The 26,985-nt window shown below is 37.9% G+C and overlaps 1 protein-coding gene across 3 annotated transcripts in view; it reads left to right on the plus strand.

Moving 5' to 3' along the window:
• The window catches only part of BMPR1B (bone morphogenetic protein receptor type 1B), a 236,160-nt gene that overhangs the window by 110,475 nt on the left and 98,700 nt on the right, over positions 1-26,985 (plus strand). For all 3 annotated transcript variants that reach the window (XM_060779213.2, XM_067468601.1, XM_060779214.2), the window contains exon 2: positions 2,888-2,970. The gene's annotated coding sequence lies outside the window, so the exon portion shown is untranslated. The remainder of the gene's footprint in view (positions 1-2,887; positions 2,971-26,985) is intronic.

Below are 26,985 nucleotides of genomic sequence, written 5' to 3' on the forward strand. Positions count from 1 at the left end.
ACTCTGGAATCTTATAACCCCCCCCCCCCCCCAAATGGCTCCTTTTCTTGTGACATCTGCTTTGTACAACTTATTTTGGGGTATTTTTATTTTATCCATAGTATAATGTTAATTCAGTATTTTAATTTTACCTTAATTGCATGCAGCGAGTATACGTGTGATTGAATTGGGTAAGTGAGGAAGAGATTGCCAATTAGCAAATGTTGTCCACTGAAGAAAAGAGTGTGGCAGTGGATTGTTGGGAAATCATTAAATTTAGTATGCAAATCCATTGAAGCACAGAAGAGCAAATGAGTTAAGTGCTAAACAGGATCTTGAGAGACTAATGTTCAAGTCCTCACAGAGCTATGAAACTCAGTGGATGAGCTTGGACCTATTATTAATCTGTCATCCTGACCTACCTCAGTATGTTGTTAGCATAAAGTGAGGCGGACATCAATGTACACTGCCTTAAGCTCATTTGAGTAAAAGCAGAAAGTAAATGTGTTCACATGGAGAGAGAGAAAAAGAGTTTATAAATTGTTACAGAATTTATGGATGACAGCTTTGGGCAATCCACTCCATCCTTTTAAGAGGGAGCATTCTAATAAGGACTGTTGCTTGGAGTGGCATTCTTTAATGGTGGCACATTTTATTCAGGAATAAAAAAACACCTAGGACAAAGAGGTGGAAATAGTTTTCTGATAGTCTGATTAGCTAGGACTGAACTAAGCGTCTTCCTCTGAATCTTACTAGTGTGGACTTGTATCATTCTATAGATATTAGGGCTGGGTAACAACAGAAAAATTTGTTTCTAAACTCGTTTCGTTTTTAGGTGGCCCTTGCATTTGGTATTTTGTAATAATTTCGAAATTTTCCCTTTTAAAAATTTCGAAATTTCCGAAATTTCGTAAATTTTGAATTGATTCGTTAATGGCGGACGCGATTGCGCAGTACGCTAAAAAAACCTCCAAATGGGACAGGGGGAACTTCTGAAGCTTCCCTCTCCCTCTGTTGTTGACTGTTGGTGTGATAATTTATTTTTTTATCACTGATAAAACAAACAACTATAAAAATTGCACCGGACATACGGAAATAATAACGAAACGATTTCGAAACAATTTCGAAACGATTTCGAACCAATTACGAACCAATTACGAACCAATTACGAAATAAATTGAAAAATTCGTTTCGATTTTTAGTTGTTCCTGCATGGCTCAATATCGGATCATAAGCTAATTTAAATACGAATCAATAACGAATTATGAAATTAACGAACGAAACCACCCAACCCTAATTGATATGGATTTGGAAAATGTGAAGATGTACCTCATTTTAGTCAAGCTATATTGTTAGTTATATGTGTAGTTTAAAAGTCAAGTAACATTAAAGCAGTATGGCTTTAAGTAAAATGATTTTAGCATTGTAGTTTTGAAGGAAGTAGCCATGTTAGTCTTCTTCAGCATAAAATGAGAAAGGTTGTATGAAAAGGAATCCAGCTGCAGCATTGAGGCTAAATGAGTCTTGAGTTTTCCTGGATATCCATCCACATCCTTAGTGTTTATGCAGAACTGTGTTGATATCCATGAAATATCAAGCTAAAATAAATGAATTAATCTCAGAAATTTTGTTAGATTCCTTCACCCACACCCTTTCAATTTTAAACATTGCGGAAAGATATCTATATGCATTACTATCACAGTGCTCTGATTGGCACCAGAATCATTTTAGCAAGATCTCCAACATCATATTTATTTCTCCATGGAGAGAGTGAGGATTGATCCAGGAGATCAAATGTAGGGAGGTAACTGCAAGGTTACACCTTCAGGCTATATGCCAGGAGTGGGGTTATGCAGCCCTTTGATAAGCAACTCCCAGCTGCTATAACCAATATAGGGAAACCAATGGTGATGAATGTTTGAAGATCTCTAATCCAGCAGTATCCGAAGTGTTGCACAGTTCCCACTTTGGCTATACAGAATTGATTGGGAGCGTGCCCTATTGAATTCAGATGGACTTTATTTGAAATTATACTTTTGTTTACCCACATTTAGAATGTTTTATAAAATAGGATTGTAAAACATATGCTACTCTACTTGCTACTATCTATTTTTTCCTGAATTTCAAAATAGTTTGGTATTAATGGCCTAAATGGATCACACTAGATTTCTTACTGCTCTTCTGAAATGACTCTTTCTTTTCTGTCATCATGCCTTGCTGCCGTTTACAAAGTCTGACTACTTTTTAAACACTTGTGGAAAAGAAAGCACATGGATAGAATCTGGTTTTATAGAATGCACTTCCAGAAATGTTTGACGTCCATATTATGCAGTAATTAAATTTAATGATCCTAATTGAATAATATTTATATATATGGAGCTATAAAGGGGGCTGGAGATTAGGCAGTTTAGCCAAAACAAAGGTAGTTCTTCCCTCCTCCTCTTTCCCTTTTCCTCCCTTTTCCACCTGCTTGGAGAAAGCTCCATTTCTTCAGACAAGCCTCATAATTACCCTTCTGTGTCTGATCCGAGCCTCCAGGAAAGGCCCACAGCATCTGTAAAACTGGCAGCAAAATGGTATTTCCAGGCAGGCTAAGAGCTGCAGGGTAGGGAGCCAATTCATGCCTTTGTCTGAGCAGCTGAAGACTTCAGCCGAGCAATACCATGGTGTACAGTAACACAGACCTGTGCCATGAGCAAGTAGAGGAGCGAGCAAGTGCTGGGCCAATATTTATAGACCACTACGTAGCAACTCTGGGAAGTGGGGAGAGACAGTGCCTGTGTAGAAGGGGAGTAAATGCAAGCACAGGCTGAAACGAAACTGAGGACTTTCAGCAAAGTTTTGCACTTGTTTTCTGTTGGGTGGTGTTGGTTCAATTAAAATCAAGTGTGTTCTCTTTACCTACCAGGTATAAGCTGCGTTTGGTGGTTAAGCGCAACAGTTGTCTTCGAATGCTGCAGGAGAAACTGTGTTAAAGGACATATTCTACAGGTATGTAACCACTTGTTTTTCAATTTCAGCCTTCCATCAAGAAGTTCCTTTACCTGATTGCATGTAGTGTCCTTTGCAGAGCTGTGTAGCAATCCTGGCATACCTTATGAGGTCACAGTTTAATACTTCCTGGTAGTTTATTCCTAGTTGCAGGCCTGGATGTGCTTGTTTAGTTATATGTAGCAGTTAGCACCAGTCTTCAGGTCATTAAGAAACATCACAACAAAGGAAATTTCTAAACTCTGTCATGTCACAGGTGGAAGCTCTTGCTGATGAAATTTTCTTTTGTTTTCCACCTCATAGTTTTCTGCTTTTGACTATTCACCTTAGCAATCATAAATCTAAATATGGACAGGTGTATCTGGAACCGGTCTTTAGCATTCTCTCACACTGTTTCAAAGTCATTTTTTTAAATACTTAGGGCTGAAAAATCAACTCCAGACATTTTATTTTATTTGGGGAAATGAGTGAATGTGGACTGTTAGACTTGTGAAAAGAGTCGTGTTTACTTAAACCAGGGACTACCCAAATCACATACAAAGCAGAATATGCTTGAGAATGCAGATGCGGAATCTTGTCATTTCTGAAATTTAATTCTTCACAAACTAAATGTTTTTCTTCAGTAAGTACAGCAGGATGAAAAGTATTTGGAGAACAAACTTCAGGGAAGTAAGTGGTTTTACATGTTCATTTCTGTTCCCTTTGTTTCAACAAATCCAACATCTGGCTCCCAGTTTATATATTATTGGGGCAGAGCTGGGTTTAAATAAATATGGCTTCATCAAGTGAAATTTTTGTCTTGTCTATCAGCAAAGGTTGACAATACAAATGTACACTGGGAAATTTGAGAGATTGTCAATAGCAATGATGCCTGCGTCTTTCAGCATGATATAAGGCATATGCTTTTCATATAAGATAACAGGAGAATGGAATTTCACATCCATGTAATACCTGGATGAAAAAAGTGCCTTTTTTCATTTTCACCACATAGATTTTGTGGACATTCTCCAGAGTATATCTTTGGAATACTTCGAGACTAGCTCTGATGTTCAGCAGGAAGTGACTGTCTTGGGAAGTTGGTTATGCATTTCCTGAAAGGGATGGGTTGAACTGTCAAACACCCAAAACAAAATTGTCACACCATAAAATAGGAAGGCGACAACTAATTTCACTTGATTTGACCCAAAGTGGAAGGAAAGGAATCTATATCATCAGGTGCTTTCTTCCAGTTTGCCCATGTAGCCAAATGAGTGATTGAATTAATAAAATGTTTGTTCTGTCAGGATATGCATGCACAAATATATACATCTACTTGGCAGGAATCTGATGACTGCCAAATCTAATACTTGGGATCAAGGCAGGCGCTCGATGTGCTTCATAAGGGGGAACAATTTTATTCCATACAGCAGAACATCTTAGATAAGTGAGCACATTTGTGGGCTAGAGAACAGAGCAACAAAATGTTCACCATGCACCATTAATCTTAAGAGAGCAAGTAATGCCTTCCCATCTAATCTATGAAATGAAGGCAATGTTATTTTTATTCCAAAGGTCAGTTTTTAAAAATCTCAAACTATCCACACTGAACACAGCAACTACTGCTACTGTTGTTTCTGTTTTACTGACCTTGCAAATATTTTTCCTTCTCCGTTACATACCGGACATGCACATATTGGAGCTCAAAGTGGAATTAAATGAAGTAAGAGAAATGAATTAATAAATTGTGGCATTTTTTTTCCTTTTAACATTTTGAGCAATAAGGCTGATTTTATTAATTTATTGATTTATTTGCTTTGTTTATATTGGTATGCCACTTCTTTGGGAAAATAATTGTATTGATTTATTTACTTTGTTTATATTGGTATGCCACTTCTTTGGAAAATACGTTTTTCCCAGGGAATAAATCACATTGAACTAGGACTGAATAGGCATATGTAGTACAACTGCACCCTCTGAAAAATTTGAATGAATGATGAAGCATTTCTCCTTCAAACATTATTCTTTCAATATTGCTCTTTACTACAAGTCGGGGAGGGAAGTATGTTGCTGTTTCAAAGGTGAACTAAGAACAGTGTCAGGTGCTTTGATCGGAATTAAACATCCAGATTAAAGTAAAGTAAATGGCAGCTGGAGGTGGAGAATAAACAGTTGGAGGGTTAGGAGTGCAGAGAGAAACTTCTGCTGCCTTTGCCCATATTTTCTCCTGAAAGCTGTTGTTTTGTTTATGGAAGTAAATCCCATTTGGCTTGCTGAAGCTGCAATTTATTTATTTACTGTATTTATATCCTGCCTTTCTTGATCCTGAGGGGGACTCAAAGCGGCTTACTACGTAGGCAATAATTCAATGCCTTAAAAACAATGATATACCCCAATATACCATTAAATAAACATTTCAATTTAAAATGTAAACAATATTAAGAACATTAATACACATAATACATTGCAATTACAACTACAAAACCACATTATCCGCAGTCATAATCAGGCCACTCTAGTAATCATTACACATAAATCCAAGTCCATCTATTGCAATGTGTTATTTGCCAAAGGCTTGATCTTAAAGTCATATTTTCATCCTCTTCTGAAAGTCAGGAGGGAAAGGGCTGATATAATATCACTGGGGAGTGAGTTTCACAGCCGAGGGATCATGACTGAAAAAGCCATGTCTCTCGTTCCCACCAATCACACCTGCAAAGGAGGTTGGACCAAGAGCAGGACCTATCCGGATGATCTTAATCTCCAAGATGGTTCATAGGGGGAGACACGTTCAGACAGATAAGCTGGGCCAGAACCGTTTCGGGCTTTATAGGTTAAAGCCAGCACTTTGAATTGTGCTCAGTAGCAGACTGGCGGCCAGAGGAGCTGACATAACAAGGAGGTTGTATGTTATGTATTTTAGAACCTTACTTAGATTAATGCTGTGGCTTCATTGATGAAACACGAAATGTATTCTTGGTAAATATAAATACTTTCCACTCAATTGAATATGGATACATATTCAGGAAAATGAGAGCCAGCATGGTTTAGTGGTTTGAATATTGGACTCTGACTCCTGAGACTAGGGTTTGAAGCCCCACTCAGCTGCAGGAAGGATCCCACTTTTCCTCTAGCTGAGTTGCATTCTCTCAAGTTGCATTCTCTCAGTTTCAGAGGAAAGCAAAGGCAACCCCCCTCAGAACTAATTGTTGTGGTAACCATAAGGCTGACTTGAATTCTTATAATGCTGACACTATTCTAGTCACAGTTTGAGAATGTATATAATGGATCAATTTGCTGTGTTTTCCAATCACCTTTCTTCATAGTGATGATAAGATAACAATGCTTAAAGGTGATTAAAAGCTATTTTTTTACTTTAGACGTGGTGACAGGCTTTGGGAAATGGTAGTGTGTTTGAATTTGCCAGAAATACTTTGAACCTGCTTTATCTGCTTCTGTAGTTACTCGTCTATCGGTTTGTCTGTTTGTGTGTGAAAAGGAAGGAGGAAAAGTGTGAAATATGTTCATGCAGAAAACTAGGAAGACACAATTAGCCACGTGTTTTTCCCCCATTCCAACCATGAATACCCCGATAAAGCATGGACCTTGGTTTGCAATGATAAATTACCCCTTGAGATTAGCTGTCTCTCTCTGAAGGGTCTCAGTTATATAATTTTTTCGATCTCCTCAGTGGTCCATATCATATTTCCATAAGACCATATGTTTAACAGCTTCTCTCCAACTCCAGCCTATGCAGGTCAGCATATCTTTTCTCAATGCCAGAGCACTGAAGCACAGCCTGCTGTGCTTGTTGAAAACTGAAATAAACCAGCGAGTTGTGGTTATTTATTACACAGCTTCCTCCTCCCAGAAGTGTAAAGTATGACTTTTAATTAACAAGCACATTGTTCCTGTGCCTTGACTTGGAAAATTACATATCAGTATCCATATTGGTTAGTTGACTACACCTGCTTTCCCCGTAGCTGTGTATAATATACTTCTTTCTTCTTCTTCTTCTTTGCTGTCACTTGTTTTCTAACTTTCTACATCGCATTGTTAACTGACAAATGACCAGAGATAGTTGTGTGCCACTTAATGCAAAAAGCAAATATATACCATTATGTGTCTTTGTATCACAAGCATCTCATTACCCTGGCTATTGATATTTACTTACCTTTTGAAATGTGATTTCCATGTTTATTGTTGCTACCCTGGTGTTAAATCAAGCTTGACAAGTCAAGTGGTAGATTTCAGGAAGCAAAGTGACCTGGGACACAGAGTTCTGTTAAAAGTGTTTGAAGGTTATTTTATTCTTTTTCCATTATAATGAATCTTATTACAAAGTGACCAATCTGGTTAGCTAATTATTAATGGGAAGCCTTTGAGGAGCTGTGGTTTGTTAGCCATTTTTTTGTGCCAGTTTATGATATATAGTAGCAAACAAGTGCCTTGATGGTGGCATGAGAGGATGAGGTTGGGAAAAAAAGTAGAGGCACTTGGAGAAATGATTTGGGGAGTACTAGCTCTTTTCTTGGTTTTCTGTAGCTGCATTTTTCAAGAAGAGAATGAATTGTTACCTTTTGTATGCAAGTTACCTGTTAACTTCAAAGGGTTTTTCAAAGCAATAAACACTTAAATGTGGTTTTACTAGTTCCTTTTAAGGAGCTCCCAGTGGTGCAATGGGTTAAACCCTTGTGCTGGCAGGATTGCTGACCGATAGGTCAGTGGTTTTAATCCGGAGAGGGGATTGAGCTCCATCTGTCAGCTCCAGCTCCCCATGCTGGGACATGACAGAAGCCTCCCACAAGGATGATAAACATCAAACATCTGGGTGTCCTCTGGGCAGTGTCCTTGCAGATGGCCAATTCTCTCACACCAGAAGTGACTTGCAGTTTCTCAAGTCGCTCCTGACACAAAAAAAGTTCCTTCTTCAGAAATATAGCATATTTCTGAAGTATTTGCTGACATTCTTGCAATAAAGTACTAATCAGAGCTGATCCTGCTTAGCTTCCAAGATCAGATGGGATCTGATGCCCTTGGAGTATTTGGACCACTCTTCCTTCTGTACAGACACTAAATCCTATCTTTGTCCCAACAAAAAAATGTATTAAAATCAATGGGATAAGCAGAAGTGGTAAACAAGTCCCATTAATACCAAATTTCAGATGGTATTGTATTTGATGGATATTTAGTCTAGTCCTTAGCATCTGGGTAGGTTACCTGTTGCTGCAAAATATCACACTGTATCTTGATGCTGCAAAAGGTTGTGCATGGGAGAGACAGAGATCAAAGGACAAACAGTCCCCAAGTTATGAACAAGATAGGTTCTGTAGGTTTGTTCTTAAGTTAGAACAGGTACATTTTTAAAGTGTAACTCCAGGCGAAAATACAGATTATTCAGCTTCAGTTAGCATACAGAAGGGTTAACACTCATGTGGAGTTTGTTTTGCTGTCTGTGCCCCTGTTCAGAAGATCTCACCTAATTTTCTGATGGTGTGATAATAGGATTTTGAAAAAAAAATGGCTTATTGTGGAAACAAGGATTGGTGAGAAAGTTTAAGTGGAGACACCGTTTCCACATTATAACACTTTCAGGAGTGGATTTCCCTTCTGAAGGGTAGATTTCTCTCACTCCCTGTTGTCTCATCCCTGCCTTTAACCGAGTCATTTGTAAGTCATATGTTTATAACCCAGGGACAGCCTATACATTGTTTATGAAGTACCTTTAACTCAAATCAGCTTCAGATATCTCTTCCACTTTGTTTTCCTTTTTTGCCACATTCCTTTTAAAATAAATCTATATAGGATTAATCTGTGGGAAAGATACAAGGAAGTTCTTAGTGGGATTCCAGTGGGTCTTCTTTAGTGGTTGCTCTAAAATGTTTACTTTTTGAACAGTAATGCCTCAAATCCCTAAGGACTTCGTTTGCTGGAGGGAATTGACAGTTGTGTGTGTTTTTAAAAAATCTCCTTATTTTTAGAGTGCCCTCAAATATGTTTCCCCACTTTAAGTAATGCTCAGACGCCTCAAGTATAATAGTAACAGACTGTAAGAATCGGAGCCGGGTAGTTATTTGAATGATGGATTAGGACATTGCCAGATGGGTTTGAATCTCTGCTTGGTTATGGAAAGCCACTGGATGCCCTTGGTCAAGTCTCACACTCTCAGCCTTGGGGGATGGTAAAGGCAAAGCCTATCTGAATAAATTTTGCCAAGAAAACCCCATGACACATTGACCTTACAGTTGCTATAAGTCAGAAATGACTTGAAGGCACACAACAGCAACAAGAGTAAACTTCAAGACAAATTTCTTGGCAGCTCAGAAGATGGAAATCCTTTTTATGTAGATGGTTCAGGCATCGTATCCTCCTTTAAATCATATTTGACTGCCTTAATAGGGAAAATCTCAGCCAGAGATCTTGGGCAGTTTTTGTCTGAACTAGATAAATGAATCATCTGATTCAGTACAAGAAGATCATTATATCCAATCTGACCATAGGTGGGTAGCAGGATAACTTATTACTGGCTTCAGATGTATTTATTTTGAAAAGTGTCTAACCTTTGAAAAGTGTCTAGCATTCTCATGGTAGCATACAAATCAGTAATAGTCTCGGTGCAAATGCAAATTAAAAGAAAAAGAAAAAACAGGCCCCAAGCGAATGTTGCCTTTGGTCTTTATTTCATATCCAGTCCAAATGCCTTCCCCTAAAACCTCTAACACCTTGGTACTGCAAATTTAGACAGTGATCCACAAAGCTTCTTTATGGAACTAGTTCATCTTTCATGAGCACAGAGATTCTCCTTGCTTCACCTCTGAAGAGCAGCTCCCAAGGCTCTGAATACAAAGTTGATCCACTTTCAAGACTAGATTGTGATGCAGCCAAGTCAATGTATGAGACAGTAGTTAAGGGAACTTGTAAAGAGCTTCTATTCACGCTGCTATGTTTTGCTGCTCACTTTCTTTTCTAGTTTACAATTTAAAAAGCAGATGTTCTATATATGTTAATGGAAGTTGCACGCTTAGGCTTTTAAGCTAAATTTAAGGTACAAGCCATGTCTTAGACCTAGTGACATTTATTTGACCCTGTTTTCCTCTTAATAATATAGTTGAGCAAAGTCCGAGGCTTAAATGAATTCTACACACTCCATCTAGTGGTTAGAATTAGACAAGAGAGTTGTGGAATCTGTTTTCTCTATATTTTGCAGGTTGAAGTACAAAATTCAGGAAGAGATATTTTGTATTCTCTTGACATTTTACCTGTGTGCATATAACATTAAATGTGGACTCCTTTGTATTTTTGTGCCAGCACATCCATACACACTCATAAATGGAAGCAGTTTATATTTTTATATCTGTATATCTGTTTCTTGTATAAAGGCAGATCTGCTTTCGAATGGCATAAAATTCAGATAATTCAGATCTGCTTTCGAATGGCATAAAAAAAAACACACACACACCTTTATTCTGTTCTGTTAATGCTTTTTAAAAACCTGGATTGTTGTTATATTATTTTTATTTTATTCATTTATTTCTCCCTTTCTGCCAATAACAGGACTCAAAGCAGATGTAATTCTACTCAAGGCAGATGTTATGTCCTTTCTTTCCCCAAAATCTTGAAAGAGATTATAGAATCAGCAAATGCAAAAACAAATCTTAAGACCTGCATTGTACAAACCAGCCAAAAAACCCCCCAAAAAAACAAAAGCAAAAGATTATGGGCAAGATTGAGTTTTGGGATACTCTTGCTCTGCTGTTTCATGCTGGTTTAATTGTAGCCCTCTTTCTGGTATTGTGTTACTTGCAATGTGGCACACACCAGACCAGTAAAGGTGTGAGATAGAATTACTGCAGAAAGATTTCCTGAAGGTGCAGGTAGCTATACTGCTTATGGTTCAGAAGTCGAGTGTCAATTCTTCTGTTCTCTTGGAAAACATTTTTGCCTGATGTCCCTATTTTCTGGTAATACAGAAAATAGCATTTCAGAATAGGTGCTTCAGTATCACCTAAATTGTAACATGGCAAAAACAGAGAGCCCTTAGTATCTATTGGTCCTAGATTTTGGTAGATACCAAAATCCCTGGATGCTCGTGCCATTATGTGCGGTGGTGCAGTAAAATGCTGTCCCTTTATATAAAATGATAAAATCTACTTTTTGGATTATCTTTTTTAGTATTTCAAGCCATAATAATAATTTTATTTCTTACTCGCCTCTCCTCATGCCTCCAGGTGGGTTACAACTTCACTAAAAACATATAATCATCTAAAAACATTCTATAAAATACACATATTAAAACATTTCTGCAAAATAGATATGAAAATATACAGAACAAAGATAAAACATAAGATACAAGTTTAAAGTTTGTGTTTAAAACTATTAAGTCATAGATGGTTAAATCTGTGAATGCAGAATGAGTGGATACAGAGGCTGATTGTATAGTTTTATATTTTTATTTTATATATTTTAGATTGTATGCTCTTTCATACAACTTTATTTTTTTATCCCGCCACCATCTCCCCAAAGGATCTCAGGGCGGCTGACATGAGGGCTAGCCCAGTCAAAGATAGATTAAAATATAAAAACATAACAAATAAAATTTATAAAAGGAGTATAATAAACAACATAAAATAACATCAACAGCAGGTGATAGCCAATAGCAATTTTCATTGCATTGTCGAAGGAGTTAATGACTGGAATCACTGGATTGTTGTGAGGTTTTTGGGCTGAAGGGCCATGTTCTAGAAGTATTCTCCCCTGACGAGATGTTTCACAAGTTAAAAAAAAACCCTGGATTTGTTGGGAGTTTTTCAGACTATGTGGCCATGTTCCAGAAGAATTCTCTCTTGACATTTCACCTGCAACTATAGCAGACATCCTCAGAGGTTGTGAGATCTGTTGGAAACTAGGAAAATGGGGTTTATATATCTGTGGAATGCCTTATCTGTTTGAGGCAGGTGTGATTGTTTTAACTGGGCACCTTGATTAGCAGTTAATGGCCTAGCAGTTTCAATGTCTGGCTTCTTAGTGCCTGGGGGGATCCTTTGTTGGGAGGTGATTAGCTGGCCCTGATTGTTTCTAGTGTGGAATCCCCCTATAGTGTTGTTCTTTATTTACTGTGATGATTTTAGAGGTTTTTTTTAACAATGGTAGCCAGATTTTGTTCATTTTCATGGTTTCTTCCTTTCTGTTGAAATTGTCCACATGCTTGTGAATTTCAGTGGCCATTAAATGCTAATCAAGGTGGCCAGCTGAAACACTGACATATACCTCAAACAGACAAGAGGCCTTTTTCCCACTCTGGATGTTCCACAGATATATAAACCTAATTTTCCTAGTTTCCAACAGATCTCACAACCTCTGAGTATGCCTGCCATAGTTGCAGGTGAAATGTCAGGAGAGAATGCTTCTGGAACATGGCCACGCAGTCTGAAAAACTTACAACAACCCAGCTATTTTCATTGTGTTTTTTTTTTACTTGTGAAACACTATGTATACTGATGGCGGCAGCTCATTTTTTGTTTGCTGAGAAGCTTGAATCAGGATTTCTGATTTGCCTTTCCTGAAACAAACAAGAGTTCTAATCTTGCAATAAACCATGGTTTATGCCTGATTTGTTTGAGTGAAGACAGGTCATAATTCCTGGTTTAGCCATAGTAATGAGATCAAAGATAGATGTCTTTAGCTTGTTTAGCTGCCAAACAGGAGCCAGTGGTGTACTAGTTTTGAAAACCCGACTATGGAGTGCTCTATTTGTGTCCTGGAAGGAAGAAAGGACCCTTTCTTTCCCTGTTCATAGTATGGCCAGCTGAACAGTAAGCTACACAGCTGTGTAAGCAGTTGGGGTTAACTCAGACACCAATTCACAAAACTGGTTCATTCCTCTGGGTGGGCTTAGGGGCAGCTGACCAATTCAATGAAGAGTTTCCTTTCTGGCCCTCTTCCAATGCCTGTATAAAGAAACTCGTGGAGTCAGCCTTTGCCATTGCTCTCTTCCCCATGGGTTCTCCCAGTAATTATGATTTTCCCCATTGTTGCCTGCTGGATGAAAAGATAAAGGATTTTAGCACGAATGAGCTAGGTGCAGTGTGAGTTTGGCCTCCTCACAGCAAGAAATATTTGTCAGTTGTATCCTGTGTTTCTTAATTTAATCACAATTTTTAGCTCCTGGGTTTTGGAAGCATTGAGTCCAATCCAATGGAGAGAAATGGCTGTGTTCACCAAAGGGGATCTTTACAAAGGATTCTGATGTGAGGGTACAGTAAGGGCTCATGTAATTATTGTCTTACTTACTTAGGTGGTCCCTTGTTGTACGAATAAAATTGTCTTCCAAGTGCGGTGTCCTGGCAGTGGGTACGTAGGTGACTGTGGAGTCCTATTCTTGACCCGCATGTTCTCCTGCGCTGAGGGCATCGGTTTCCAGGTGGAAGGTAGTCTCGGTCAGGGTTGGCTTGATGCACCTTCCTCTTGGTATGTTTCTCTCTTTTGCCCTCCATTTGTGCCTCTTCAAATTCTATAGCACTGCTGGTCACAGCTGACCCCCAACTAGAGCACTCAAGGGCGAGGGCTTCCCAGTTCTCGGTGTCTATGCCACAGTTTTAAAGGTTGTTTTTGAGCCTATCTTTAAATCTCTTTTCCTGTCCTCCAAGATTCCATTTTCCATTCTTGAATTAGGAGTAGAGTAACTGCTTTGGGAGATGGTGATCAGACATTCGAACAACATGGCCAGTCCAGTGGAGTTAATGACAGAGGACCATCGCTTCAGTGCTGGTGGTCTTTGCTTTTTTCAGCATGCTGACATTTGTCCACCTGTCTTCCCAAGAGCTTTGCAGGATTTTTCAGAGGCAACACTGATGGAATCATTCCAGGAGTTGCACGTGATGTCTGTAGATAGTCCACATTTCGCAGGCATATAGCAGGGTTGGGAGGACAATAGCTTTATAAACACTTTGGTATCCCTACGGATGTCCCGGTCCTCAAACGCTCTGTTCTTCTGAAATGTAATTATTGTATGCCACGTTGGACCTGATTTTCCCATCACTCTCAAAATTAGGGCTAGTTGCCAATTTGAACTGAAAACATGTGGCTTCACTTACTTTTCCCCCTTTCCTTTATCAATAGATGATGCAGCAACAGGGACAGCTATATCTGCATCAATAAATCCTTCTATAAATCCAATCACACCAGGAAAGTATATGATTCCTAGCAAATAATCTCATATGGATACAGTAAAAAATGAAGTGGATGTTTGATATGTTAGAACAGAAGGTCTAGAGTCCAGCTGGAATTATTCTAGAAACATTGACCTTTCAAAGTTCAGTGTATATGCATCCTGCTCATCTGTGAAGGATTGTTTATTCTGTAACTGTATTTCTGTTTGTTTTTTCCCCAAAAATGAAAGTATCTTAAGTAATAAAGATATTGAATGCTTAAAGGACTTCATTTATTTCTACATCTGGCTGCTTAGTAGCAAACATATGCTGAAACTAGTCAGAGGAATGGCATGATGATAATTTTCAAGCCATCTTAACAGGCCTTAGTCCATTGTTCTTCATATTTCTTGAAGAAATCAATATAATACCCCGAGTGGATTTCCTGTTGAAAGGCATCTGGAAGGGTTTTTCCAGGTGCACAATAAACATCTGTATAAAAGACTCTATCCCTTCTCAAACACAAATATATATTAACAAGCCCCAAAATACTGTACATAATGAATATTTTGCAGCATAACTGGGAACATGTTATATTACTTTAAAGTAGTCATACTCTAGCAGGAAGATTTCCTGTGCAAGCCGCAATAAAATGTATAAGCAGTTGGGATTGTCAGTAAATGTTGCCTTTATTTATTTTTACTTAGAAAATAACTCTTTTTGATTGCAATCCCCAAAATCCCCAAGCAGTTTGGTCATGTTGCAATGCTAATTCAGCAAGACATCACCAAATATATATTATTCGTTACAGAGGTGCAGAGTATAGCTACTAAGCTGCAAAGTCTCTAAAATATTAAAATATAAAACTGGGTTGATTTTGAAGATACCTGAGAATAGTCCTATCTATATATTTTCACAAAACTTATATTAATATTGAAGCAGTGACTTTAACATTTTTATATTATTTTAAGCAGCTGTGAAAACATAAGAATTGAGTTGTGAGTTTTCCAGGCTGTATGGCCATGTTCAAGAGGCATTCTCCCCTGACATTTCACCTGCATCTTTTCTCCTGCATCTAAGGCAGGCATCCTCAGAGGTTGTGAGATCTGTTGGAAACTAGAAAAATGCTGGATCACTCTACGAACTATCATGCCAGACTACATAGAAAAGCCATTGATATCCACAAGCATGTGGACAATTTCAACAGGAATAAATCAACCATGAAAGTGAACAAAATCTGGCTACCAGTATTTAAAAAAACCCTTGAAAATCATTACAGTAAATAAAGAACAACAGTAAAAAAAAGAGGCATTCCAGACTAGAAACAACTAGGGCCAGCTAATCACCTCCCAACAAAGGATTCCCCCAGGCTGTAAGAAATCAGACCTTGAAACTGCTTGACCATGAAACGCTAAATCAAGGTGTCCAGTTGAAACATTCACACCTGCCTCAAACAGACAAGAGTTCTTTCTCCCACCCTAGACATTCCACAGATATATAAAACCCATTATCCTAGTTTCCAAAAGACCTCACAACCTCTGAGGATGCCTGCCATAGATGCAGGCAAAATGTTAGGAGACAATGTTTCTGGAACATGGCTATACAGCCCAGAAAACTTACAACAACCCAGTGATTCTGGCCATGAAAACCTTTGACAATACATATAACAGAACTGATTGTTCCACTGTTGATGTGGTCATGCCCATAGCATTTAAACTATTCAATTACTCTTTCAAAAATCTTCCTCTCATTTGATATTTTTATGTTTAAGAATGTGTAAATGAAATTGTGATTGTTTGCAGAAAAAAACCCACTGAAGTTGCTGAAGATTTAAAAAACACAGCTAAACAAAAATGCACAGATGTTCCTAGGATAAAAAACAAAATGTCATGCATGATGATATAGGTCATTCATGCTTTAGCTCATACTAATATATGGAACCATCCTGTTGACATTTACTTCTGTTGCTCACCTGACAAAGACCACATGTATATGCACATGCATATTTATCAGAAAAAAGATTTCTAAAATAAAGCAGGAAGAGACAGGGAGGTCTGAAAAAGCAGATGGGCTGTTTGGATCTTTGCCATTTATATATTTCACATCAAATTCAGACTGTAACATTGAATTAAGGGACAGGATCAAGAAACCAGTTTTAGCTACCATTTGTCTTATGAAAACCTGTCTTATCCATAGTCAAATCATTGGCACTTCCATTGCAAAGCTTATTAAAATCCCAGGCAAAATTATTTTCCAAGTGTGCTTTATTCTTATTGTTTTAGTACATAAGCCTACAACCGAAGCAGGAACTTGGTACTATACATAATATTTGACAATATCTGACAATTTGCCAGTTTTATTTTTCTCGCTGTTGATCAGTACACAGATTTCCCGTATTATGTGTGAATCAATCTGTTGAATGATTTGGGGCATCTAATGAAACATCTGGAAATGTAAGAGTTTTTATGACTTTCCCTTGATTTGCCCCATGGACTGTGCCTCAACAGCTGTGTGAGTAACCTAATACAAAGATAATGGAAATGCTGGTTACAGATGCTTCAAAGAAGCCTGAGATGAAGGGAGAGGTTTTCAGTACAGTTAGAAATACTTCTCACGAGGAGGAATGTTTACCTATAGATTGCCAGCTGCATTTATTTATCAGTCTTTTTTTATTAAAAAAATAAATTTATATTCCAAACTCTTGCCAAATAATAATTGTTGATTTTGTTGTAATGTGTGATGTGTTTTTAACTGTATATTACTGTATAACTTGCACTGTGTAAACCACATTGAGTCACCTAATCTAGGCTGAAAAATGTGGTATAGAAATAAAGCAAATAATAAATAAATAAATAAATGTCTTAACCTGTTGGTGAAAGGAAAGCAGGAAGAGGGGTAACTGAACCTCCTATGGAGGACAACATGCACCATAATTCTTCTGTGCACTTTTCCTGTCCCATCATCTTCCTGCCCATTCGCCCACCCACCTGAGTGAACATGTGAGGGAAAATATGCATTCCTCCTTCCTTTTATCCCTCCTGTAATATCCCCTTCTCCCTTGCCTCAGTAAATTAGTGAGTTCACAAGGGAACATATGTGTAGCCAGGCTCAACCATGGCACCAGTTTTATTTCCTCCCAGCAACCAGAAAATTAGCTGCTGATTGAGCCTGACTGAACTGCATACAAGATGGAGAGTGGTATTATTAAAGTCCCTATTGTTTTTTTTAAAAAAATGTAATACACATGTCTGGTTGCTCCTGACATGATAAATAAAGTCCCTATTATAAATTGTATAGGGCAACTGTACTGGAAGCAAATACTTTGGAAATAATCAAATATGTAAAGGTTCAATGTGCAGTTGTATACAGGCAACCTCCATAATAAAGAGTGTGATTTTAAGTTTGGTTTTTATCTTTAATGGGATTTTCAGTTCCATTTCTATGGCACTTGGTTAGATTGTAGACTGAGGATCGTTGAATTGGTATTATTTAAAATAAATCACCATTTTGGGCAGTAATTGACTTGGGGGATGGGGAAATGTATATTAATACTGGTCCTAACTGGAAAAACAGAAGCAAGCAGCTCTTTTTCTCAACATCTGCTGAATGACCTTCAGGAAATGATGAAGTAGGCTTGGATTTTGGTTGGGAGGTTGTGCAAATCATGGTAATAATTACCCTTGAAAGAAGTTTGTGTTTCAGTGTTGCATCAATAAATGTGTGCTTTGTAAGGCCATAGTGATTATAGGGTGAGTTTCATGCAGAGGTTAACAGTGATTCACACTTCACAGTAGCTTAAATAACACAGTTTTTAAACAATCTTGAATGATGAGGTGCTTGTGTGGTAGAATTCGGAGAGAGTATAGGAAGATAAACTGATAATGTTGACTGCAGTGAGGAAGGTTGCGTGTTCCAAGAATTGTGTGATGATAGGGGCTTTCTAGGAAGAGTTTCTTTGCACATGGAACTTCTATCTCATTGCTGATCTGCCATGAATGACCATCTGTCAGGATCACTGTGGACTTGAATGAGAACAATTCTGACCTGTGTAAAGATGTTGCTTGTGGTCAGCTATTTAATTCTTTACATTTGAGATGAAAAGACGTGGTAGCGTTACTGCAGTTTATTTATTTATTTATTTATTTACTGCACTTATATACCGCAATTCTCAGCCCTTTAAGGGTGACTCATTGCGGTGTACAACATGAAAAACAAGTGCAAATTACAAAACATAGTGCAAAATAATCCACATCATTATCAGAAAAACATCTTAGCAAAACATCAACATTACTACAAAGTAGTAGCAGTTCTCAGCAAAGGAGTATGTTTTCCCTCTCCTAGCAGAACACATTGCCAAGTCACAGGTCAGTAGTTGTTTGAATTCATCCTAACCTGTGCCACGTCCTTACATGTTTCCATCTGCCAGATTAATTTTATTGATTCTCTGATCTTCAGATGTGTTTGTTTGTTAATCTGTGTCCTTGCTTCTGCATTCCGGTTTCGGTCACCTTTGAGGATTTGATTATAATTTCTATATAGCTGGGAAGGTTATATTCAATTTGAATAATGGTTGGCTTAAATCTCTAGTAGATTGGAATTGTATCCGGGGAAGCAGTCCCAAAACCTATGATTAAAGCAGTCCATTACCATTTCCCCCAACAATTGTATGCCAACAAGATTTGGCGATCCTGGTTTTGGAGTGCTCTACATTGTCTGCAGGGGTGTATTACTGAGCCTATAGAATATGTGAATATAGCCTATAGTATTCAGATGGGACAATTTAGAGATTTCAATGGAAGTGATACAGATAACTATTTTTATTTTAAATCTGGCATACTAATAATAATCCTTATTAATATCATCATTTGGTAGACAAAATTTGAATGTAACTGTTTATCAATAAAAATTTAGGTACCGCCTACGCAGGGAGGCTAATTTAACTAATTTACAATGCCATAAAACTCTCCAGCAAGCCTGCAAAGAATGAGGAAGTACTTCATCAGCGTCACAAATGGACAGTGAAGTAACAGCTCCCCTGGTGGCCAGAATACCCTCATGAAAAGCTGGAATGTTAAATTGCCACTGTGTCTGTCTATATATGTTGTGTGTCTATGGCATTTAATGTTTGCCATGTATATGTAGATTGTAATCCACTCTAAGTACCCTGCAGTGTGAGAAGGGTGGAATATAAATACTGTAAATAAATAATTAATAAATAATTGAATGGCGAGTCAACATGTAGGGGTTTTGTGTGTGTGTGTCAAGAGTGACTTGAGAAACTTCAAATCACTTCTGATGTGGGAGAATTGGCTGTCTGCAAGGACGTTGCCGAGGAAACACCCAGGTGTTTGATGTTTTACCATCCTAGGGGAGGCTTCTCTCATGTCCCCTTATGGGGAGCTAGAGCTGACAGATCAAGCTCAACCCATTTTCCCCAGATTTGAACCACTGACCTGTCAGCCAGCAGTCCTGCTGGCACAACGGTTTAAACCCTTGTGTCACCGGGTTTTGCACCACATAAGTAAAACAAATGGATTGAATGTCCCTCCTTTAGTTGGAAGTAACTGTAGGATTTAAGCTAGTGTCTGTCTATTCTAGAGCTCTCCAGAAAGATAGAGTGCTTAGTGGGACATACACCCTGTGGGATTCTTCAACAAAAAATAGTAATAGGCTTGACAGGGCTGTTACTAACAAGCTTCCTCAGAGGTCTCTCATTCATAGGGTCACCATATGACAACTTGAAAGAACAGGACAACAAGTTTATATGATAGACTTTGACAGAATAACCTCAGAAATATTTTTATTTCATTTGTCTAAGGTCAAAAGAGTATTTTTGAGTTTAATAATCTCCATCACTCATACTTTCGATCTTGTACAAGCTCTGGGCACAAACAAGAAAGAATAAGAGAGGCAACACAAGATAATTTCAACACTTAAGGAAGACTGAAAACTTTAGCTCTTTGCATGAAAGGCCTCCCTATTGAAATAATAAAGGAAAATGTTTTGTGCTTCACTTACAATTGTTGGCCTTGAACTGTGTTTACTGACCCCCTCCCTGTTTTCTGTGTTAATTGGCACCTCCGATTCTGTACTAATTAGTGGGGTTGCAAGGGGCAGGTAGTGCCATTCTGTTTTGATAATCCTTGTCAGCAGCATCTGTATAATCTCTTTGTTTAATTAAAAGAAATGTTTAATAAAGGCTCATGAACTTTGACAGGTTATTGCTGTTGTTTTTGTCCCATTAAGAGTTCATTGGTTAAGGGCTCATTCGGAAATTGTCACAGCCTAATATGCTGAAAATTCTGTTGCTGTATAACAATGCTCATGCATTACAACTTCCAAAAATATAAAGAAATCCTTGTAATTCCTTTAGATAGTTAAAAAAAACACATTCACAAATTGAGAACGTGTAAGAACACAGGAAGCTATTTTATGTTGAGTCAAAGCATTTCCATCTTAATTCTTCCATGTTCAGTGTGTTAACTGTGCAGTCTTACACAATGCTCAATGGTCAGACCTGTTGTTTTCAGTGAAGCTTGTTTCTATGAATGCATGGTTAAGGATATTTAGATTTTTCCATTCAGTGAAGTTATAGATAAAATATAAACTTGTATTATACGTTTTTACTGATGTAATTATGTGTTGACCTAAACTATGTGCCAGTAGACTTATTGGAAAGTTAATATATATGTCAATGCACACAAATGTTGCTGTGTTTCCCACTGTCCCACAATTTTTCCCAAAATCTATTAACAATATCCTTCTTCATTATATGTTACATATTTTCTTACCAAATGTTTTAAATAAAATTTATCAATACCCTGCTCTTAAATTTTTCACCAGATTCAATGGTAAAAGAAAAGGAAAAAGAAAACAGAAAAATGTTGAGAGAGAAAAGAAGAAGAAAAACATTAGGCCAAATGTTTTAATTGAGAGGCCACAGCAGCAGAATGATTGCAACAGAACAATAATAGTAAATAGTGGCATACAATTACACACAATATTATTACCTAAATTCTTGTCAAGAAAAACAATAACTAGATCTTTCACATCACAGAAGATTTGTAATGATATGGTCTGGATAGATTGTCAGGATAGAGTTCCACAGCTGTGAGACCACTTCTGAAAAGTTCTTCTGTCTTGTACTAGCAGCATTGTTTACATCAGTGGGCTTATGAATAAGGCTGTCAAGGATAATCTTCAAGTGTGTACAGGTTATAAGTATAGTCATGGGGTGATTTCTGAATTGGGTTATCAGATGTCGGGACAGAAGCGCTTAGTATTCATAGACTATTAAGAAAATGGATTGAAATGAAATATTCTGTGTGGCATTTTCATTTCTGCACTGCACTTGATACCATCTCAAATATATGACTCAATATACTGCTTATTTTTATACCATTTATACTACGTTGGTTGGTGCTGAATCTGATAAGCGAAGATGAAGAACAAACAAGCTAGGAGAGACTGCAGCAGTTTGCTTTTGCTGGACTGTAGGTGGATGGACAAAAATCTGGTCTTTCCCAATGATGATGATGATGATAAAAAAACAAAGTATGGATCATCGATGTTGCAATCCCAGGCAACAGCAGAATTGAAGAGAAACAACTGGAAAAGCTGACACAATACGAGGATTTAAAGATCAAACTACAAAGACTCTAGCACAAGCCAGTAAAGGTGGTCCCATGGTGATCAGCACACTGGGTGCAGTACCTAAAGACATTGGCCTGCACATAAACACAACCAGCACTGACAAAATTAACATCTCTCAGCAGCAAAAGGCCACCCTACTCGGATCTGCACGCATTATTCTCCAATGCATCACACAGTCCTAGATACTTGAGAAGTGTCCGACGTGTGGTCCAATACAACAGCCAGCATAGTGATCTTGTTTGCTGTGTACTAATCCTGTTGTGTTTCAAATAGGAAGTATTTGAACAACAACAACAACAATTTCTTACCCACCTTTTCTTGCAGCCCTACAATTGAACAGAATTCAAACTACTTTTTCACCTTGAACTCAGTTTACACAAATGAAACAAGCTGAAATGGAAGGAGGAGATGGAAACCGAGATATTTAAAAACATCTGAACAAGTGGATTGTCAAGACTGTCCCTGCCAAAATGGGACAGAGTATGTAAATAGAAGGATTTTTTTTTTACAGAAGAGGAGGCAAGTTAGAACGTGGCTACTCGAGCAAGTGTTTACAAATACAGAGTAGCTGATATAGAAAATCAAATGACCTGACAATGGAATTGGACAATGCTTGAGAATAATGAGACGCTGATGATGTTGCTTTTATTGCTTTTGTGATGTCTTATACTGTTTAATGTTTTTTATCTATTATGTTTTATGTATACTGATTTGTTGGAAACCTCCTTGAGTCGCCAATTGGCTGAGAAAGGCGGTATACAAATACAGTAAATAAATAATACCTAAAAATTGCACACTATGGATTCTCTATACTAGAGGAGTTGTATATTTATTTTGTATTGCTTGGGGATCCTGCTGAAATCAACAAATCAAATTTCGCACCAACCAAACAATGTAGGATTGCAAATGGTAGAAAAGTAAGCACTTGCAACAGTAGTCCTAGCAGCATACCAGTTCTAAGAACTCACCCTATCCTTGGAAGATATTCAGCTGGCAAAACTATGCTCCAGAATCAAGGCACAGCATTCCTGACCTTTTATTCACCTTCCTGTCTCAATTGTATCACCGGGAGGATATCCTCCAAATTAGCACTGGCAAAAGATGCAGTCCTCAAAGGATTAGTGACTGGGTTAGTGTTAGGATTTAAATTTCCTCATCTGATCTCCCTCTCTCTTCTATTTTAGATTCCTCCTTTGATAATGTGAATCCAGTTATATATGGATGTGCTGCAAAGATGCTAGAACTGGAATGGGGAATAGCTGAGATGCATAGGCTAGTCCCAAATAAATAAACATTTACTGAGGTTTATGTTTTTAACATTACAAACTGGCAAACATAGATTTGCCACTGAATATATATGATCAGTGTAGATGGTTTCAACTGAGTGGCAGCTGTATTTGTATGAGACATGTTTACTTCATGTTTTTAATGTCTCTAATTAAAACACGCTTTAGTGTACCTTCAGAAATGTAATATATGAACTGGCCTTTGCATGATTCTTTGACTTTACTAAACTGCATTCACATAAAATATTTCAAATCCCAGTTTTGTTATGTTCCTTTTTTTAGTGATATGAGAGCTCCTTGCACCATCCCATTTCATCCTGGCCAACAACAGTTTGTCCAAATTGCAGATGCCAACATGATTTGCTCTGAGACCATTTTTTTCTAAACACATTACAATCAAAACCTATCTTATTTTGCCTAGTGGTCACATCTTAACACAATCCGATCTCCATTTACATTTATCCATGATACTCACACTTCCTTCCTGCTTGCCTGTATCTATGTTACTTATTTGCCTGATGTCTCAGTTACCTTCCTTCTGTTAATCCAAAATGTAGAGGAAGAAAGATTTCCTGTAAATTTTCCATTCCTGGCATCTGGTCATTAGCACTGGTGGGCTGTCAAAGTCTTGGAAAATTTTGGGTGGTGGTGGGGGGGGGGGCGCATTGGTGCTCCAGTTTTCAAGCTACTAGACCCAATGTGTATAGTTTCATTCAGGTTTACAATTTCCTGAATAATACCATACACAGCATAACTGTTGGGAAGGGTCAGATGGAGCCCGTGTTATGTGGAATGAAGAAATCACTGACCTGATCTAGAGACTTGGGCTGCCTTTTTTAAGGCCATAGCTAGCAATAGCATACAGATGCTGCAAAGTCAGCAGCTTCCACTTTGGCAGCTGTGACCGATCCCCCTTGGCCACCAGTCTGTATTTGCCTTTTTCATCCCCAGTCTAAAGCAAGCCCTTTCTCCTGGCCTTTTCTCACGCTCTTGTTGTCCTGCCTGTCTGTCTTCTATGAGCATTTCTCTCTCTTGTAAAGTAGCCCGTTGTTTGCCTTCTGTTTTCATCTCTCTTTAATGGGTAAGGAGAGTAGCTATTTGATTTTTTTAACAACTGTTTTGTTAAAAAATATTTTTTATTGAGTGAAATCAATGGAGGCAGAATATAAAAAGGAGAAACATTTAAATATAGTCAAATACATCCAACACAGGCATATTGTTCTTCCAAAGAAATACACTGTAATATTCTATCCAATCTTTCCTCTCCTATCCCCCCCCCCCACCCACTCATGTACCCACCACCCATGACCTCCGACACTACTCACTGTGAGTCCCACATCTAATAAAATCTACTCTTATATCTGCTTTAGAAAATTCTTTTTGTGGCTATTTTAAAGTACACATTTGTCTTCCTTTCCATGCATTTAAATGTCAGACTCCATTTTTTTTACAAACTCTTTATTATTTCCTCACTGGATACCATTAAATAACTTGGCTTTTTGAATATAGTTTTATAATATTTTTCCTCTCCATCTTATTCAGATAATTTGTTTTCACATTTCCATGATTTTGCTATTGTCAGTCTGGCTACAACAAAATGATTTTGATGAATTTCCTCATCTCCTTTACTAAGCCTCTCCCTAAATATTCCTAAAAGGCACATTTGTGGATTTTTAAAAAACCTTATTAGTAATCATTCTGTTTGTTTCCTTAATCACCTTTTCCCAAAAATCTTATACCATCCTACAGGTCTACCAAACATGGAAGAAGGTGACTTTCTGCATCTTACACTGCCAGCATTCCCCTAGAAGTTTTTAAAAAAATCAATTTTGGTGTTTTATCCATGTCTGTAGTTATAAAACATCTTATACATATTTTCTCTGATGGAGCCAGCTATTGAGATTTTAAATCCACTTTTTCCCCCCAAAGATGCTCCCAGTTCTCCAGATAAATATTTTCCCCTAGGTCTTTAACCCAGGAAATCATAGCAAGTTTATTCAGTTGTCCACTAGATTGTATTCTAATGAGTTTTTTTTTAAAAAAAAACAACTGTTAACACTTCTTTTCCTCATCAGTAATGTATAACAGCACATAGTTTGTTACATTTAAGCCATTATACTATAAGTTATGCCATTCGACACACCTCTTATAAGGATTATATTGATGGATAATTTCTGCATATTTTCATTAACACGAACATAATAGCTCTCTGAAGTGAAGTCTGGAGTGAATGGTTTTTTCTACAGAGAATTAGTTAATTTTGAAGATGGCATGGAAGTGAAGCATCCTCAAGTGACAAGGTATTTTGTATTTTTGATGGACAAATGACAGTTTTATATAATGTTGTATATTTGATGACATGCTGATTTCACTGGTGAAACAAGGGCTTACCATGTTGATGTACTGAGACTTTTCATGTCAGAGGCACCCTTGCATCATATCCCATCTACTTTGTTGCCTCTGAACCTGTTTGCAACTCTCTCAGGAGATGTGGGAGAAGAGGGAGTGGATTTTCCCAGAAGCAGTCCATTGTAGGATATCAAGATGTAATCCAAAGTACTTGGTGATAGATTGTCCTAGAATGAGAAATTAGGAATCATGAACTTTGTTCATAATAAAAATGAAAGTATCTAAACCTGATTTGTTGATAAGTTTCTCTGCATTTTGAAATGTCCTCAGAAGTCTGTCTGTGGACTTTGTCATGATTTATGCATGCACTTCCAAATGTACCACTACATTTAAATATGGGGTACTTTTATTTATGGTGAAGAACTCTTTAGCATGCATGTTTTAAAATATGCAATAGAATACTTATACATGTAAAATTACACAGGCTAATTTTTGTCACCTTGCTTGGATTAAATTAGATGCCTTAGCTTACTTCTGTGAAAGAGCAATGTTTTGCAAGCAAACATTCCCAATATCAGTTCTAGTTTCAAGCCTTGACTAAGCCTCAGGATCCAGCTCCCACCCAAAACTTCTGCTATTCAACCTGCTTTCTACCTGTTCCCCATCTACTTGTCCGTGCATTCTCTGATTTGACCTGCTTTCGGTTTCACTTTCAAAAAAAGATGATAGCTGGGACCCTACGAACCCTATGCTAGTTGCACAATGTGCATCAGAATTAATGAAGGGAAGTCCGCTTGGACTATTCCCACCTGCTGGGGCTGCTTTCTTTGAAGGGCGGAAAGTGTGCTGGCGGCCAGGGAAGGTTTTTACAAGGCCATAGTGCAAACAGAGTGGCAGGAACCGGATTCCCTCCCTTCCCCTCTTCTTCTGGTTTCCCCTGCCCACTTTCTAACAGTGGAGGAGCCGGGGCTCCGGGAGGGCAGGACGTGTGAGTCATAGACCCCCTCCTCCTCCCTCCCTTGCAGCTGTTTTTCGCACTTGCTGTGGTGTCTCGCACATGTCTTCCCTTCATGAATTCAGACCCATGGTGTGCAAGCAACGTAGGGTCCCAGCTATCATACTTTTACAACTAAGACAAATAAAAGAAATTGTCAGGTGTCTATGAAATCAGAAAACTCACGTTCTTGTCGAAGTGACTCTGTTAGTTTGAGTTAAGGAACCAGATATCCAAAAACACGATTGTAGTGGTTTTCTACTCAAATAATAAAACACCCAGAGACTTTTGTTTTTTCCCAAATAAGCAGGAAGGCTTATTTTTGTTGCAGCAGTATACAAAGTATATACAAAATATACAAACTTCACAGCTACTTCTTCTTTACTACTTACAGCAGCAATTCTCCAAACCACCATCCATCTCTCAACAATTTTCATCAACTCTCATTAAACTTACTCATTATAACTACAACCTATATACTATTCCCATTGCATTAGCCACCACACCCTAATTACAGGGGCTTAACTCTTTTACGGGTGGTCAGGCTAGAGATACTCTGCTATCCTTAAATCTTATACATTCCTTTTATCCTTAAGTCCCTATGGGAGGT

The sequence above is a fragment of the Anolis sagrei genome, chromosome 5 (assembly GCF_037176765.1).
Source record: "Anolis sagrei isolate rAnoSag1 chromosome 5, rAnoSag1.mat, whole genome shotgun sequence".
Classification (NCBI taxonomy): domain Eukaryota; kingdom Metazoa; phylum Chordata; class Lepidosauria; order Squamata; family Dactyloidae; genus Anolis; species Anolis sagrei.